The sequence below is a fragment of the Porites lutea genome, chromosome 9, assembly GCF_958299795.1.
Source record: "Porites lutea chromosome 9, jaPorLute2.1, whole genome shotgun sequence".
Taxonomy (NCBI): domain Eukaryota; kingdom Metazoa; phylum Cnidaria; class Anthozoa; order Scleractinia; family Poritidae; genus Porites; species Porites lutea.
Window position 1 is genome coordinate 6,455,483 of NC_133209.1, and position 11,625 is coordinate 6,467,107.

Below are 11,625 nucleotides of genomic sequence, written 5' to 3' on the forward strand. Positions count from 1 at the left end.
TCGTATCAGCAATAAAAATTTACGATACCTTGGAAAGATCCGCCCTAAAAATTCATCGGAGAGTGTTTGTTTCTTGTAGCTGTGCTAAAGGTTGTAATTTTGCGGGTTGTTAACATTTTGTTCTGAAACTTTCGCCGAGAAACTTTCCCCGTTGAACGCGCTACGCAACTATGGCGATCGATGAGGAAAACTACGTCGTGTAAGAAAACACGAGAGTCACCCGGCAGCTTCTCTTCGCTGATTGGCCAGAAAAATATTTTTCTGGCCAATCAGAAGCAGGCAATTCAAACGCTTCTGGAACTGGTTCGGTAAGAGTAAGTGCCCAGGGGCTCGTCTCGATCTTACAGTAAACTTTCACCACGAACATTTTAGCGACCCGACTAACTGCCCCTGGGTCTCCGAGGATGGGGTTGGGGAGGCTACAGGGATTTGAGGGCGCTGTATGCTGCAAGCGCTTATAAAAGGCGGAAATTTTGGCGCGAGACTCACAGACCTCTGTGACCTCTGATTGGACGTATCATTTTTCTCACACGTGAAATAAACATCGTTCGCTCCTCTGATTGGCTAAAACTCATTTGAGTATGAAAATTTAAGACATAACTTTTTGGAGAGTATTTATCAGTATGTATGTAAATAAAGGCTTTACGCCTGCGTTTTCTCGCGAATTTGCTAGTCATGAGTCTCACTCAAAGACTAACAGGACTAAGGGCGCCTTCCATTTGTCAGAACCGTCCTGCCGACCATTCCCGTCGTAACGAGAATTTCACTGTTAATCAAAACTAGCGTTCATAAAAGCGTTCATGAAAACTGGAAAGCGATCAATGAAGTCCAGAGAGAAATATAAGTTAATGACGTTTTTCGTAACACTTTAAATCTAAACTCCCGTTCACCGAGATTCCATATGGAAACAAGCCGTCCCAAACCGAAGGGTAGGCGAAAACATATCCGACTAAGAGCTTCTTCGCATGAGTCCGGTTTCCGAGATCTCGCCTTGCCTCTAAATCCTTTGTAAAATTTTTGATGTGTTCATATGAGAGTGGGCTGTCTCAGTTCCCAAGATCTCGGTTTTTGCAACCGGGATGCCGGTAAGCGGGCTGAAAATTTTACCACATTTTAAAACACTTTAGCCCAGTTACCGGGATGAAAGAGGGATGAATTCCGGCGGTCCAGATGGCATCGTCTTGCATTGCCTGCGGTATTTTCCTCATCATAAGAATTGTACAGTACCGCAAATGATATGCCAAAGCTATGATAGGCGCGAAAGTTATAATTTTTGCATTTCGCCATGTTTGCTTTGTCTCTTTCCCGCCAGAACTCGTCCCCAGGATCCTCAGTGGCCTTTTTTAATCTCGGAAACCGGGCAGAAATTTCTCATATGAACGCTCAAGCCAAATTGGTCCCAGTAACCGGGCCAGCGGCTAGGCCGCTTTTCACAAGCTGCTCGGCAACTTTTTCGGAACTTCCCGTTTTTCGAGCAACTTTTTGCATTCCAGCATTCTGCGCATTTTCTCTAGTCTTTTTTAGCAATTCTGATATATCGGAAGAGCCTTTAGAGCTTAAATTGGTCTTTCTTACAAACATTTGACAATGCTAAGTAGACAATTTATGAATTTCCTGTGAAAAAGGAGCCAAATCCTCCTTCCTGGGGCAGATCATGGACGCAAGATGCATGCAGCCGAGCTGCTACAATGGTCAGCGGTAGTATAGTAAAAATTCAAAATGGCGGACCAAGCTTGTCTCAGGTGAAGAAGGTTATTCAACAATTTTATTGGCTCATACTAGGATTTTTACATGATTAATTTTGTTATTGACAGGATGACTATAAGACCATGGGCTCCTGATATTAATGTGTAGTCTTTACCCCAGCGGGGGGGGGGGGGGGGGGGTACTCGGGATTTTAAGAGACGGGGATGATGGAAGGATTTTTTTGGGTTTGAAATTTTCGATTCCGGGATTTTTTTGGGTTCGAAAATTTGGCAAGTATTTTTTTGGGTAGCTTGATTTGAGTAGGGATTTTTTGGGGGTATCAAAAAGAATCGGTAGTACCCTGGCTGCGTAGTTCTGCTAATAAAGTACAAACAAACGTGTTTCACTGTTGTTACTGTCGTTGTTTAATAGTTAACTATGGTGTCGCTTTACATCGCACGTGTTCGGCATGGGATTTTTTTGGGGTTAATTTTTGGTCCAGGGCTTTTTTTGGGTTTTGCTGGAAGCCCTAGGGATTTTTTTGGGTCTTGACTTTTGGCTCCACTCGATCATCCCCGTCACTTGAAATCCCGAGTACCCCCCCTGGGGTCTTTACTCAGAAATTTCTTGGTTTCAATTGAGGACAAAGTTATTCTCCAATCAGCAACGCCCCAAAATTGTACAAAAATGCTTTGAAATCCTTCATTTTGTTTTAGAAATTTGCATATTTTTGCTTCAGATCGAATAAAGGAAGAGGGCTACAAAAAGTTTTTGCTTTTTAGCAAATTTTAAGGAACTTCGATCGCCACAAAAAGCAACTTTTGACCTTTTTTGAGCATTTTTAAGCAACTTTTCGAGAAATTACAGGAAACTTTTTGAGAAATCTCGAGCAACTTGTGAAAAGCCCTAGGCCAGCCAATGTGAAGTTGGTCTGAGTTTGGCCCATAACGTTCAATATATTACTGCACTACAAAGTTTAAAAGAGCTTGTGTTTTAATTCCGATAAAAGAAAACAAACCACAGATAAATGGGATATGTTGGACCATCCAAACGAGTAACGAGGGGTTGAGCGGGGGTGGGGAGAGAAGGGGTGAAGTCACTGGATCTGTAAGCGGAAGTTGTGTACAGAAACAACTCGTAGGAACAACTCAAAGGAATCAAAGATAGGACACAAAGCATACAGCTTATATCATGCAGCTGTATTTGCAATTGTTTTTTCTCAAATAGCGACGGAAGCCCAGCGAACCAGAAACGATTTTTATGATTCTCTTTTGTGAATTCCACAGATGATTTTATGTTTAAATCGAGATCGAATACTGTTTTTGTGTATACAAAAGTGATACCTTGTCGTGACCTTGAACTCGCTGCATGTGCCAGATATAATCGTTAGACAATAGCAGCATTCTTTTATCGCGTGATCTGTTTACGTTAGTCCATCCATGACGGTTCCTTCTTCGTACCGATCGATCGGCTTGTTTGATAGACCCAGGGCGGTCTAGAAAGTCTGGGAATAACCACCGAAAGTCAGGCCCGCTATAATTCAACATGAAATTTAATTTTTTAAAACTGTTAGCGCCGCTTCTGCTTTTCAGTTGGGGTGACTTTGGCGTTTTGGAGGCAATGAAACTTGGGAATTTTTATCCTTTTGGGAAAAGCGAAGGTGATAAAGTTGTTACCCCTAATGACGACGGAAGCTCAGGAGAAGTTTCCATATCGTTCCCGTTTCCATTCTTTGGACAAGAACACGACTCACTGTTCGTAAGTATTGATTTGTTTCACGACTGCCTCATTCGCTCTCATAGTTTAATTATAATGGGGAAAGTTTATAATATTTGTTTTACATTATCAATACTAAAAACTTTTAAGTTATATGAGAAACGCGCTCGGACTTCGTAAAGCGTGTGGTAGAAAATCAAAGTACAAACTCCAATAAGAAGTACCGGGATGTCACTTAACATAGGGAGAACGTTACGATTAAAAACGGCAGAGAACGGAAACGGACTTTGAGAAAGTCTATGTAATTCAATGTACCAGCGATTACGCGCAAGAAGATCGCTCATTTCCTGCGATGTACGGAAATCGACTATTAGCTGATGAGAAAACGGACGGCCTTAAACCTGCTTATGACAGAACTAGTTAATTGGCTCCTAACATTACGCCTCCGACCATAGAAGGTTGTTGCGAAAACGAAGAACGCAACCATACATTGCGGGCAGTCTCGTTACATAATATAAATTTAGACCTCCAGGGCCTCAGCCTCGGTGCAACTTCAAAATCGTTTAAATATGATCCGGGCTAACAACATACACAAACCGACAACCGCGACAACTCTACTCAAACGTTCCAGACGTGTTATTTGAACCCAAGAGCCCTTGATCCTTAAACTTCAAGAATTTCTTGTAGGATGGGCCCAAAGGACCACTTTAAACTGTAAGTGTTTACAGAAATCGCAATTTTTTATAACATATTTAGTGCATGACGGGCTTTGCTCACCAAAAAAAATTATGCAAATTAGGCTAAGGGTAGATTGAATCTACCCATGGCTTATGATTAACTGAAACGGGAGATCACAATTCGCGCCTTTATACGACTGAGGTGTTACTTTGGAATCCTCGGTAATTACTTTTTTCGCACTTGCCGACATCCAAAAACACCCGGCGTGGGAATCACGAGACGTGTAAATAAGACATTTCTTGACATAATAAAAAGGTTTTCCAGATACGGACGCGCATTTGTTTGCTTTACTCGCGTGGAGACACACGTCAAGTGTTACTTCTCACGCGAAATAGTATTCAAGGCATGGCTCTACTGTAAAAAAAACCCACTCCTTATTGATCGCACAACCATAATTATGAAAGGCGATAGCAAGAAAAATAACTATCACTCGAATGGGATAATCGAAGATCAAGAACCAAACCTTAACGAGAGCGGGGTTTATATCTGTTACTAAAGAGAAAATGGAAATGAAACATAAACCCTTTGCCGACTCAGAAAATATTACGAGAAGCTGAAGTTTGCCACCCGAGAAACATTTTAATGACGGCCTATAATCTATTCTTACGGGAGGAATGAAATTATTTGCAATTATGTCGATCGAAAAGTATACTATCTTCTGTCTATTACTGTGTAGTCGGCAGGAACATTACACAAAACGGCGTCAGCAACGAGGTTCGATGTTATAAATTAAGTACATTTACTTACCTGTGATAAATTAATGTTTACTCAATGAGAATGATTTAATCCCAGAGAAACTACGATTCCCGAAACAGGAACATTTGGAATTCTTAAACATCAGTAACTACAACCTGCTTATAACAGCTTCATTTTAATAGTGACTTGATTCGGAAATAATAAACCGTGAGATCTAACGCAAAGCTCATAGGGCACGGCGAAGGGAAGGCAACCAGAGGGTTTGAAGTAATCTGGTGGCCCAATCTTTTCTCCGGCACTAGCCACGGGAAGTTAACCCTAAGATTCTATTTTGCTAAAGTAATGCTTTGATTTATTTAACGTACGATAATTGACTCGGTTGTGTTTTACCAACACATTTTTTTGTAACCCAAGCTTCTTAATTAAGCCAGAGAACGGAAATTTTTGTCGTCGATTTTCATTGACAAAATCATTTGTAAGAACTAATAGACATGTGAGTGTTATAACTTTTCATTTGACGTTTTACTGTACGGATAGCTCTGTAACAAGCGGCAAGATAATTTCATTTTTACATACATATATTAGCATCGTTTGAAATTAACGAATAATACTAATAATGAAAACGTTTTGATTGTGTTATCATGATTTTGGTTAAAACAATTTTGTCACACTGTGTCGCTGAAAGTTTATCTCAGTACACAAGCAATAATTGTAACTAAAGTAAATTCTATGTGAATTTCTGAAAGAAAACTAAAGCCACTCAGTGTACACTCCATCACCTGCTGCAAATTATAGCCCTGTATCAAAGAAAAATAATTTTAAATCACTCAATAATGATGTTGATAATAATAGCAATAACAATAATAATAATAATCTGTCATCAGGTAACAATAGCCCATAAATGAACTGACCACCCAAGAGAAACAGAACCAGTTAGTACAAAATGAAAATGATGAAAATTAGTTCCTGTCATCAGATAACAACAGCCCAGAAATGAACTGACTACCCAAGAGAAACAGAACCAGTTAGTACAAAATGAAAATGATGAAAATTAGGTACTGTCATCAGATAACAACAGTCCATAAATGAACTGACTACCCAAGAGAAACAGAACCAGTTAGTACAAAATGAAAATGATGAACTGAAATTAGGTCCTGTCATCAGATAACAACAGTCCACAAATGAACTGACTACCCAAGAGAAACAGAACCAGTTAGTACAAAATGAAAATGATGAAAATTAGGTCCTGTCATCAGATAACAACAGTTCACAAATGAACTGACTACCCAAGAGAAACAGAACCAGTTAGTACAAAATGAAAATGATGAACTGAAGTTAGGTCCTGTCATCAGATAACAACAGTCCACAAATGAACTGACTACCCAAGAGAAACAGAACCAGTTAGTACAAAATGAAAATGATGAAAATTAGGTCCTGTCATCAGATAACAACAGTCCACAAATGAACTGACTACCCAAGAGAAACAGAACCAGTTAGTACAAAATGAAAATGATGAAAATTAGGTCCTGTCATCAGATAACAACAGTCCACAAATGAACTGACTACCAAAGAGAAACAGAACCAGTTAGTACAAAATGAAAATGATGAACTGAAATTAGGTCCTGTCATCAGATAACAACAGTCCACAAATGAACTGACTACCCAAGAGAAACAGAACCAGTTAGTACAAAATGAAAATGATGAAAATTAGGTCCTGTCATCAGATAACAACAGTCCACAAATGAACTGACTACCAAAGAGAAACAGAACCAGTTAGTACAAAATGAAAATGATGAACTGAAATTAGGTCCTGTCATCAGATAACAACAGTCCACAAATGAACTGACTACCCAAGAGAAACAGAACCAGTTAGTACAAAATGAAAATGATGAAAATTAGGTCCTGTCATCAGATAACAATAGTCCACAAATGAACTGACTACCCAAGAGAAACAGAACCAGTTAGTAAAAAATGAAAATGATGAACTGAAATTAGGTCCTGTCATCAGATAACAACAGTCCACAAATGAACTGACTACCCAAGAGAAACAGAACTAGTTAGTACAAAATGAAAATGATGAAAATTAGGTCCTGTCATCAGATAACAATAGTCCACAAATGAACTGACTACCCAAGAGAAACAGAACCAGTTAGTAAAAAATGAAAATGATGAACTGAAATTAGGTCCTGTCATCAGATAACAACAGTCCACAAATGAACTGACTACCCAAGAGAAACAGAACCAGTTAGTACAAAATGAAAATGATGAAAATTAGGTCCTGTTATCAGATAACAACAGCCCATAAACGAACTGACTACCCAAGAGAAACAAAAGCAGTTAGTACAAAATAATTATGATAAAAATTAGATTTTGCCATGTAGATAACAAAAGCCCATAAATAAACTGACTACCCAAGAGAAACAGAATAATAACTGAAGCTAAATGTTTTCTTTAAATTGAAGTGACCATAAAACAGAAATACCTTACTGTATTGGGAATAATTTGACTAAAAACAAACTTACCTCAAGTCTAATATCACTAATATGTAACTTAAGTCCGTTTTAGTCTGACCTCTACCTTAAAGAAAAACAGAATTTACAAGGCCATCCGGTGGAATGCTTTTCTGGCGAAGAAGACCAGTGATCAAACGAACGTGGAAGCGACGTACACAGTGGCTGGCATCATGTTGAATTCCACTACGGCATAGGCCGATTTGGCGGGTTCAAGTTCCCGCGTTGCCGCGTCTTTCGTCAGGAAATCTCCTAAATATTTCTTTTTTGGAGAAACTCGTCGGACGGACTCCACATATTTATTTTTTGAGTGCATCCCAATGCTTTTGGGGGTTGTAACCCTCGACAGACTCGAAATGGGAAACGAAGACTCATACCGTCGACGGTCGCCTTCACTTCAAATGGTTTCGAAATCAAAACCACAGCGCTTTTGAACTTTGAAAGTCTAAGGTAGAATATTAATTAATTAGTAAGAATTTAACTCATTTACATCGCATGATCGGTGCCTGACCCTCAAAAACAAACAAAATGGTACATGTACGCTGCCGTCCATTCATTTCAGCTGCACTGGAAACGAGTTTTTGCGGCGCTTTGTCACACACGTCACGTCATGTCTCAAGAGGGATTTTCTGACTCCGGCACTCGAGTATTTAATATTTCCACATGAAATATGGGTCGCTCCTTCAAAAATTTTATCAAAGTGACAAAGGAAATATAAAATGCTTTAACGTAATGTCTTTTAAGCCTGGCGTGCCCCTTCCAAATCACCGGCAGTCCGATCTGGATTTGTTTCTCGGTTTTACAGGCCAACAGTAAGTCTAAATTCATGTAAATTTCTTTCTACGGGTAGATGAAGCGAGCTTTTATTTTTAAGAAGATACATTTCAAATGATCAAAATCTTTTTCATTTTAAACAGAAAGGTCACGCTGCAAAAAAAACCGTTGCGTGGGATGCTGGCTCCTCGCCTTGCCTCGCGCTCAAACGACGCGTCTCTCGCGGATACTTGGCATCTGGTTTACTTATTATGTTCCGGTCTTAATTAATTTTATGACACCAAGCAAACACCTTTCTATCGCGTACCAGAGCATCAATTTCCGGCGCCTGCTGAGATTTTTTTTCTTGAGCAAAGCTCCTCATGAATCACATTAGATAATTACATTTACAATACTACAAAAAAACATTTTAATAATAGACATTAACAGAGCATAATTAATTGAAAATTATTACAGGGCTAAAAGAAATTAGAAAAAGGTACAACAGGGCAATGAAATAATACTGAGTTAAGACAGTTCACTTAAATATTACGCCAGTATCCACTTTCTTTTAAAGAATTCTTAGTTGCTATTTTTTTTTCTGTTTCATATTTAGCAATGATCACCCTAAATGTATCATGTTTGGAAGGATTTGTTTGCTCCTACTGTGGACATGTCCCAAAAATAGAGTTTTTCAATGATTATAAAATAGTTCAGCAATTGAAGTAAAGGGCAAGCATTTTCCGTGAAAATTCCAAAGAGCACATTTTCTAAGCAGAGACGAACTCGTCGATTCGAAATAAGGCACCTGATTCAAATTCAATCCAAAACTGTTTAGAACGTGAGCAGTGATAGAACAAATGGGCTAATGATTCGGGTTGATTGCCACAGAAAGTACATACAATAATATTGGGCGGTTTAGCTTTTCCTCTGATCAGAAGGGTGTAGTAATATTATCCTTTGATTTCCCTTTCGTAACATCAAAAATGTTGTCACCCACCACATATGTTGTTTATAACACAGCTTTGAATGTTGTTGTCACCCATTGAAGGAAGTCTCCACCAAAGTTAAACTTTTTAAGACTGTCGATGAGACATTCCCATTCCACACTATCAAAAGCTTTTTGAAAATCTATAAACAGCAATAAACCAGGGATGTTTTCCTTAGCAGTGAAATCCATAATAACGAAAATAGAACGTATTGCTTCACTGATAAAACGATTTTTAACATAACCTGTCTGATTGTAGTGAATGATACTGGGTAACACCTTTTTTAACCCTAGCTGCGATCACCTTGGACATATCGCAATTTTTGCTGCTGCCTGCAAACCTGGACATAAGTGGCGAAACCCTACCTCATTACATGCTTACTAGCCACCGCCTTGAAGTTGTGTGAGTTTGTGGTGCGCCAAAGAATACGTTTATTGGCCCTTTTTTTATCAAGAGTTAGGCGCAGATTTTAACTATTTGAGTTTGAGATTGAAAATGAATTTTAATGTTAACGCGTGTAGCGGTACGCTAGTCCACTCGTTGCTTCCAGAAAGACTAGAACGAGAGGTGTAAACATGAGTAACGGGCTATAAAACGCGGGGTACACCCAAGTGTATAACGCTGGTTTCTATGTTTCCGCCATGTTACTCTTTCCGCTTTAAGGGTGCATTTTTCCAATCGACGAGTTATTTGTCCCGCCAGTGGACAATAATTTTATCCATGCTTAAAATAAATTCATAAGGCAAAATTTCGCTGGCGCTACATCATTTTAAACGCTTATCTCTCGGCTGTTTTAGGGCCGATTAAGATAAAATTTTGCGGAGACATTAAGGAGTAATGGAAGTTTGGGAGAGTTGTTTTTTTAATTGGTGGTTGCTTTTTAGGAATTAAGGCATGGATCTTCTATTTAATTCTCAAAAACAGAAGGAGGGGGTGGTCTAACTTCTTGAGCTTTCAATGTAGCCAAAAATTAACTTAAAGACAAACTTCCTGGGTACAGTATGTTGCCCAGTATCCGGACACTTCAGTTTAAGATTGCAATAACTTTCCTTTGTTAATCGTAAGAACTCTGAAATTTGGCCCAGAGAAAATCTATCTAGTCCTTAATATGACGAAAGACAGTTTAACTTTTTTGCCTTTGTTTCCATCGCGAAATTAATATTTTTGCAGAGCTCCTATGTTGCCCAGTATCCGGACAGCTGGCCCAGTATCCGGACACAACAATAACAACGTAACTGTACATAAATTTCGACAGGCAAGCGACTTATAAGCTTCTCTTGCAGTTGCAAAGTAGTCTGGCAATCGATTCCAAAAATATAACCTAGCATCGTGAAACAAAACATACGAAAAGAACGAGGTATGGTGGGGAATGCGAGCGGCTGTTTTAAAAATGGTATAATTCTTACTTCCTTGTCTAGGAACTTTTTCACTGATTTAAGGAAGGCAATAAAATTATCCGTGGACATGCCGAAGCCGCAATTTGCAAGCTCAATTAGCCAATCTGCAAACGACTTTCTTTCTTCATTTTTTATTTAAAAAAAAGCTTGGGGAAGGGACCTCAACCAGACGGTCAAAGGTCACTCTCCTGTTTAGTCTGACCTGCAGTGTTGATTTCTTCATGCTCAGTCCCCACAATAAGCCTGCTTTTCTAGCACTAATTCCTCCTTCTTTCACATCTCTCAATCCCTTTGTGACATTTTTCAGAACGTTACAACCCCATTCTAGCAGTCACAACTGGGGAAAGTATGAGAATTCCAGGTTCAACTCAGACGCTTTCAGTTATGTATAGAAACTACAGTCACGCGAAACAAGACGTGCACACGAAATCAACTCGCCTCTGAATGAGTGAAGAAAATTTCCATACGGAGTTGAGTAGAATTACATTTTATGGCTATATCATATATCCTAAGCTTTTATTATAGTTATTGATATGAAATAAATCTTATCCGGATAATGTACACAGCTAATTCATCGATTCTGTACAGCAAAGAAAAAACTGTCCGGATACTGGGCACATGACATCAAAACTTTGTGCATGTTTCTGGCCTCTGTTATTCCAAACAAATCGAATTTCAAGAAGAGTTAATAAACTTTCTGAAAACCTGACTTCCTTAAGTATCTTCACTTTAAAAATAAAACAGTTTCTTTGAAAATTTCACACATTACCCTCCCTTTTCTGAGCAGCACTAATTTTACTGCGCAGTAAACAGCGTAAATATTAGCCATGAAAAGTTTACTCATCTGAACAGAACGGCGTCTTCCTCGACTGTTTCGCAAGCTTTCAAATCGCCAAAACTTTTATCTTGAAGCTGAAATGTTCAGCTTTCATTCGAAATACTTCGTTTACCGAGAACTGAAAAGGGCGCCTCAAAAATTGAGTTTTTGTTTTAAGTGTCCGGATACTGGTACCGTCCGGATACTGGGCAACATACTGTATAAGTTTATTAACTTTGAATGATGATTGGAGTCACTAATTGTCACGTGACCTATGAAGGTTATTTTTAGCACAAAAATATTTTTAGCAATATGGCACCATT

General features: G+C 38.9%; 1 pseudogene; it reads left to right on the forward strand.

Moving 5' to 3' along the window:
- Positions 1 to 3,130: 3,130 nt before the first annotated feature.
- The window catches only part of LOC140948196 (uncharacterized), a 55,951-nt pseudogene continuing 47,456 nt past the window's right edge, over positions 3,131 to 11,625 (forward strand).